Genomic DNA, 6709 nt, shown 5'->3' on the forward strand with positions numbered 1-6709 from the left:
GAGAGAGAATGTGGTTGAATTGAACGTGTATAAAGGCATCTCCTAGACCAGGTTTTCTCAAACTGGGGTACGCACAACACCGTCGGGGGATACGCCAAATACATTTATATATTTTTAATTTCTTCACATTTTCAAACGGTCCATTTTATATTTTCCAATGGAGTTGTACATTTGGGTGTTTTTTTGTTTTTTGTTAACCATCTAGTGTAGAGAGAAATATCAACACAATGTCAAATACAGGAAGCCTAGTCAAATAATTAATATCCAATCACATTAACTGTCTCTCGCGGGAATTCCGGTCCGTATGTAGCCAAACGTAGCTGCTGCTCATTCCGTTTGCTCGAAAATGGTTAAAATAAGTAAGGCCCGCGTCCATAGAGACACATACTGCTACTACCAGCGGTACTACACCTGCACCTGTCGACGACACAAGTTGTTCTGCTTCCACGAGCACATCCAATGTATCAGTAATTCTATATGTGTTGTTAGCCCAGCTAGCATGGACACTGACAGTTGTGAATCTGATGCAGCAAATATACATTGATACATTGATTTGGGGTTCACTTATATTGGGAGTAGTGCCTTTCCTCAGCCACAGTGTGTTATATGTGCAAAAGTACTATCTCACAACTCGATGAAACCTTCACTCTTGCGCAGACATTTAGAAACAAAACATGCCAATTTGAAAAATAAGCCATGGGAGTTTTTTAAGCGAGAATTAATACGACTTTTGGGTAGTAAGACATGTACAAAAGCAACTGATACCATTAATAAGAAGGGGCTAGATACGTCTTATATGGTGAGCTACCGAGTGGCTACCGAGTGGCTAGGACAGGCAAGCCCCATACTATTGTGGAGGACTTAATTCTTCCTGCTGCCGCAGATATGACTGGGTCGATGCTGGTGGAAAAGGCCCCAAAAAACTATACAATGCCTTTATCAAACAACACTGTTTCACGATGCATCAGTGACATGGCAGGAGATGTTTTGAAACAATTACTGCTTCACATACAAGCCAATGAATTCTATGCATTACAGCTGGATGAGTCAACAGACGTGGCGGGCCTGGCACAGCTCCTGGTATATATCCGTTACGTTTATGGGGGGGTCAATTAAGATAGTCATCCTCTTCTGCAAACCACTGGAAACCAGGACAACCGGAGAGGATATTTTTAAAGTACTGGACAGCTTTGTGACATCAAATGGACTTTGGTGGTCAAGATGTGTTGGTATCTGTACTGATGGGGCAAAAGCCATGACAGGGAGACATAGTGGAGTGGTAACGCGAGTGCAAGCAGTTACTCCCAACGCCCCTTGGGTACACTGCAGCATCCACCGAGAGGCTCTTGTTCAAGGGAATGCCTGACAGCTTGAAAGACATTTTGGACACTACAGTGAAAATAGTTAACTTTGTTAAAGCAAGGCCCCTGAACTCTCGTGTATTTTCTGCATTATGCAATGATATGGGCAGCGACCATGTAACGCTTTTACAACATACAGAAAGAAGTGCGCTGGTTATCAAGGGGTAAAGTATTGGCACATTTTTTTTATTTTTATTGAGAGACGAGCTTAAAGTTTTCTTTACTGACCATAATTTTCACTTGTCTGACCTCTTGCATGATGACAAGTTTCTCACACGGGTGCGCAATTACGCAGGTACTTTCCCGAAACGGATGACACAAACAACTGGATTTGTTAACCCTTTCATGCCCTGCCTCCAATCCACTTACTGATATCTGAACAAGAGAGCCTCATTGAAATTGCAACAAGCTGTTCTGTGAAAATGTTATTTAATCAGAAGCCACTGCCAGATTTCTGGATTGGGCTGTGCTCAGAGTATCCTGCCTTGGCAAGTCGCGCTGATGCCCTTTGCAACCACGTACCTATGTGAGAGTGGATTCTCGGCCCTCACTAGCATGAAAACTAAATACAGGCACAGACTGTGTTTGGAAAATGATTTAAGACTGAGACTCTCTCCAATACAACCCAACATTGCAGAGTTATGTGCCTCCTTTCAAGAACACCCTTCTCATTAACCTGTGGTGAGTTATTCACAATTTTTTTGATGAACAAATAAGGTTTTATATGTAAGATGGTTACATAAAGAGCAAAATGATTGATTATTATGATTTGTGCCCTGGTCCTTTAAGAGCTCTTCCCACGAGCCGGGTCGTGACGACAACTCACCCTCCTTCTTTAATAAATGTATCATATAGTGTTTGGCAGGCTTACAATGATGGGGAAAAAACAACATTTGAGAGTGGGCTGACCCAGCTGAAGGTTGAATGTTTGAAGGGGTTTGGGACTATAAAAAGTTTGTGAACCACTGTCCTGGAGGATGGTGTGTGAGGAATAAACATGGTGAATCCTGCAGTGGAGCTACAGAGAGGTGAAATGATACGGTCCATCTCACCCTTCCCTTAGGAAATCAAACTGCTCTGAAGAGAACGGCATGAACATTAAGTAAGAGAAGTGAGAGCGAGAGAGAAAAGCAAGGGGAAAATACTTGAAACACACATTTCACCTATCTCCCACCTTTACCCCAAGGCCCAAGCTAATCTCATCATCCATGTCTCCTCTTCCTCTGTGTTGTCACACTCCTGTGTTCCCCAGGGGGGTTCTGGGATGTTAGTGGGAACATTTTCAGAGGTGACTCATTACTGTGCTAATAGCAGGCTGGCGACACACGCACACAAACAAACACACCCTACAGTCATGCAGGAGTGTTCAGTGATGCTAAGGTCTGTCATCTGGAGGTATGGAGGCTGTTCTCTCTCCTATTGGATGTCTTCAATTATTTCATGGTTGAATAACTAGGCATGAATAATTTAAATTTCTCTCCTATTGCCAGAGGCCAAATCCTAACTTGAGAGGCGAATACATATCCAATCCCTCTCCCCCCTCAATTTAAAAAAAAATAATAATAAAAAAACTGTTTATTCAGTTTTACACACACAGGACAACACAAAATAATATACTCAACTAGAAAAAATAAAAGTAAAAAAGAATAGCTATAAAGATGGTGTTCAACATACCGGGCAGAAGGCTACAAAGGTTAAAGGGCAATCTGTAGTACAGGGACAGAGAGGACACCTCACCATTGTTCCTGTAAACAGACAAGGGATAAGGGTGGAGAAATGCAACCACACTCATAGACAGTCATGGCCACAGACCGACCATCCACTGGACCAAAAATTAAGTTAACAAAGTTTATTTTTATTTATTTTTTAAATGTAAGTGCAAACAAAATAAATAAAAAAACAGGGCAAAACAACCTCACATTTTAGTCTCTGACAGGGCAAGGTGAACAGTTTACATTCAATAAGAATCAATAGGCACATCATCAACCTTAATGCCCCCCCCCCCCCCCCCCCCAACCCCTAAGTCACAGGGGAGTCAAATACAGACGTATTATTGTTTTAAAATGAATGACATCAGAGGATGGACTGTTTTAAAGTGAGACCAGAATGGAGCCCAAGCCTCATAAAACAGTTTGGGGTTCCCACGTGTATTGGATTTTAAAAAATTCTAATTTCAGAGAGCACAACACATCTCCCACCCAATAAAGATGGGGGAACTGCCATCTTCCAGTTCTGTAGAATTAGCCGTCTAGCTAAAATAGTTGTATAAGCAACAGTGTCCAACTGGATTCTTGACATGGGGGGGTACCTTTGGGCAGTACTCCAAAAAAGGGCTGTAAGGGGTGACGGAGCAATAACAGTGTCATATATATATCAGAGAAACATTTAAATATGAATTCCCAGAAACCTGACAGTTTGTGACAGTCCCAAAACATATGATACAGTGTGGCTGGTTCCGTTTTACATCGGACACAGGTACGATCAAAATCAGAGAATATTCTTCCCAGTTTGGCCCCGGACCAGTGGATACAATAAACCACTTTGAATTGAATGAGGCTGTGTCTAGTGCTAAAAGAGGACGAATGCACCCTGTGCAGCACAGATTCCCAGGTGTCTTCCCCAAGTTCCTCCCCCAAATCCTTTTCCCATCGAGTCTTTAAAGGCAGCAAAGAAGAGTTCTGTAAGTCATTAATGATTGAATATACTTCTGCAATTGCGCTCCTAGGAATCTTGTTTAGCTCAAAGATGCTCTCTATAGCTGTACTCGCAGGCCTATGGGGAAATTCAGGTGTGTTAGCTCTGACAAAGTTCCTCAGAATCAGAACATTTTTGAAATTGAAGCCTGATAAAGACTAGGCGGTAGCTTTGAGGTATTAAGGCACTCTGCAAATAGTCGAGACGAGAATGGACAAAGCAGACCAGAAAACGTCCTGTAAAATTCGTTTGGAAAACCATCCGGACCCGGTGATTTACCACTTTTCATTGCGGACACTGCTGTTGCAATCTCCTCAGGTGTAAATTCTTCTTCTAAACAGTCATGGGAGTCTGTATCAATTGAAGGCATATTCAGACCATTAAAGAAGGAATCAATCAGCAAAGGGTCTTGAGGGGATTCAGAGGTGTATAGCGCAGAGTCAAATTGTTTGAATTGATCATTGATCTCTTCATGTATAACTGTGGTGGCACCAGACGGGGTCCTTATTTGTGGGATTAAACGTGAGGCCTCAGATTTACGGATCTGATGTGTAAGGAGTTTACTGGCCTTGTCGCCTTGTTCATACACTCTGTACCGAGCTCGTAAGAGTAACTGTTCAGCTTGCCTGGTAGAAAGCTCATCAAATTCAGATTGGAGTAGTTGGTGATCTTTATGTAGATCAGAGGAAGGATCTGTAGCTTCTCATCCAATGTAGCTGTGGCTTCGCTCAGGTCCCGAAGTCGCTGAGCTTTGTTTTTGTTTTTGTTGGCTGTATAAGAAATATTTTGGCCACGTAGGTATGCTTTGAGAGACTCCCATATGGTAGAGCAGGACATACCTGGTGTTGAATTAATTTCTAGGAATAAGGTGATTTCAGAAGAAATTAAATTGACAAACTCCTTATCTGAGAGTGAAATGGGGTTAAGACGCCATTGATAACACATAGGAGGTCGCTGGGGAAACTAACTCAAGCACTAATGGTGAATGGTCAGAAATAACAATACTCTCATAAGTACACCGCCGAAGGTTAGGCAGAAGTTTTTTGTCCAAAAATAAGGCATCAATGCGGGAGTATATTTGATGAACATGAGAATTAAAAGGAATACTGTCTATCTGTAGGATGTAGGAAACGCCAGGCCTTACACATAGCATATTTCTAGGGCACACAAGAACTGGGGACATTTTAAAGTTGAAATCCCCCCCTAAAATCAACAAATGGGAATCTAAATTGGGTATAGCAAGATAAAAAGGTGAAATTAAACTTGTCTCATCCCAATTAGGAGCATAAACACAAACCAAAACAAGAGGGGTAGAAAACAGTTTACCCGTTACTATGACGTTTTGCCCCTTAGGATCATCAATAACCTCAATAACCTAACTACAAAGGAACCAAAATGGCAGCACCTCTTGATTTACTATGAAAGTTAGAGTGGAACAGTTGACCAACTCAGTCCCTATACATCCTAAAGTGCTCACCAGTCCTCAAGTGAGTCTGTTGTAGAAATGCAAAATTTGCATTCAAACCCTTTAAGTGTGTCAGCACCCTCTTACGCTTCACAGGGTTGTTAGCCCCTTTGATGTTCCACAAAATGTACTTGATCGTATTATTTTGGCCACCCTGAACACTCCCGTTATACAACCCTGTCATTAGAGCATAGAGTGGGAAAGCAATGAATACTGAAAATAATACACCAGAATAACTTGTCTCAGAGTAATAATGTACGGTGTAAGATACTTGGAAAAAGTGCAGATAAAATAAAATAAAAAGAACACAGAATGACAACATTAGAACTGAACAATTCAACCCCCCCATCCCAGACAATACCTCCCCAAACGAGGTACAAGCCTAAATACAACATGTTCTCTTTGCACAGTATGTCTGTGAGAGTGAGGTGTTAAACCCAAACCCACAGTCCCACTCTTTAAAGTCACGTTTTGTGTTAGTGGATCAAGCAGCAAAAAGAGAGAAAAAAATAAACAGTGAATCCCGTGTGAATTCGAAATTACAAAAGCACTACTTACAGATCTTTATAATTATATTCCCAGTCTTATAACAGGCATTGAGAGAGAAAATAAATAAAACGTATCAAGGCTCTCAACCAAAAACCTAATTGGAAGTAAGCAAATCGTAGTAAGATGATAAAAAAATATATATATATAAATAATAATTGTCTAGTTGGACAATAAGACAACTTATAGCTGTCACGAACCGGCTCGAAGTAACAAAAAGGGAGACGACGTGGAGATAAGGAATAACAAAATATATTTATTAACTAAAGTAAACTATATACAATTAACACTGGTGTGTGTAGTCAGTAATCAGTAGTGTAAGTGAGTGGTTGTGTGTATAGATGTGATAATGAGGGGTGTTGAAAGGTGCCAACGCAAACAAAACAGCCACAAAAATGCCACAACCAAAATCTATCAGTGTGTCTGCATGAAGAAGGTCTCCTCAAGGAATGGGGAAGAGGTGTATTTATCCCGGGACACACCCGGGCCCAGGTGTGTCCCATGTCGCTGACGACCCTCCCAGCTCCGCCCGCCGAACATCCTAATAAGGAAAACAAGAGCAAAGAGACAGAATACGGCAGACAGAGTGGGAGGGTCTTCACAATAGCCAAGACCAAAAAACGATGTATGTGCAACGTTGAAC

Source organism: Salvelinus alpinus, chromosome 21 (assembly GCF_045679555.1).
Source record: "Salvelinus alpinus chromosome 21, SLU_Salpinus.1, whole genome shotgun sequence".
Lineage (NCBI taxonomy): Eukaryota > Metazoa > Chordata > Actinopteri > Salmoniformes > Salmonidae > Salvelinus > Salvelinus alpinus.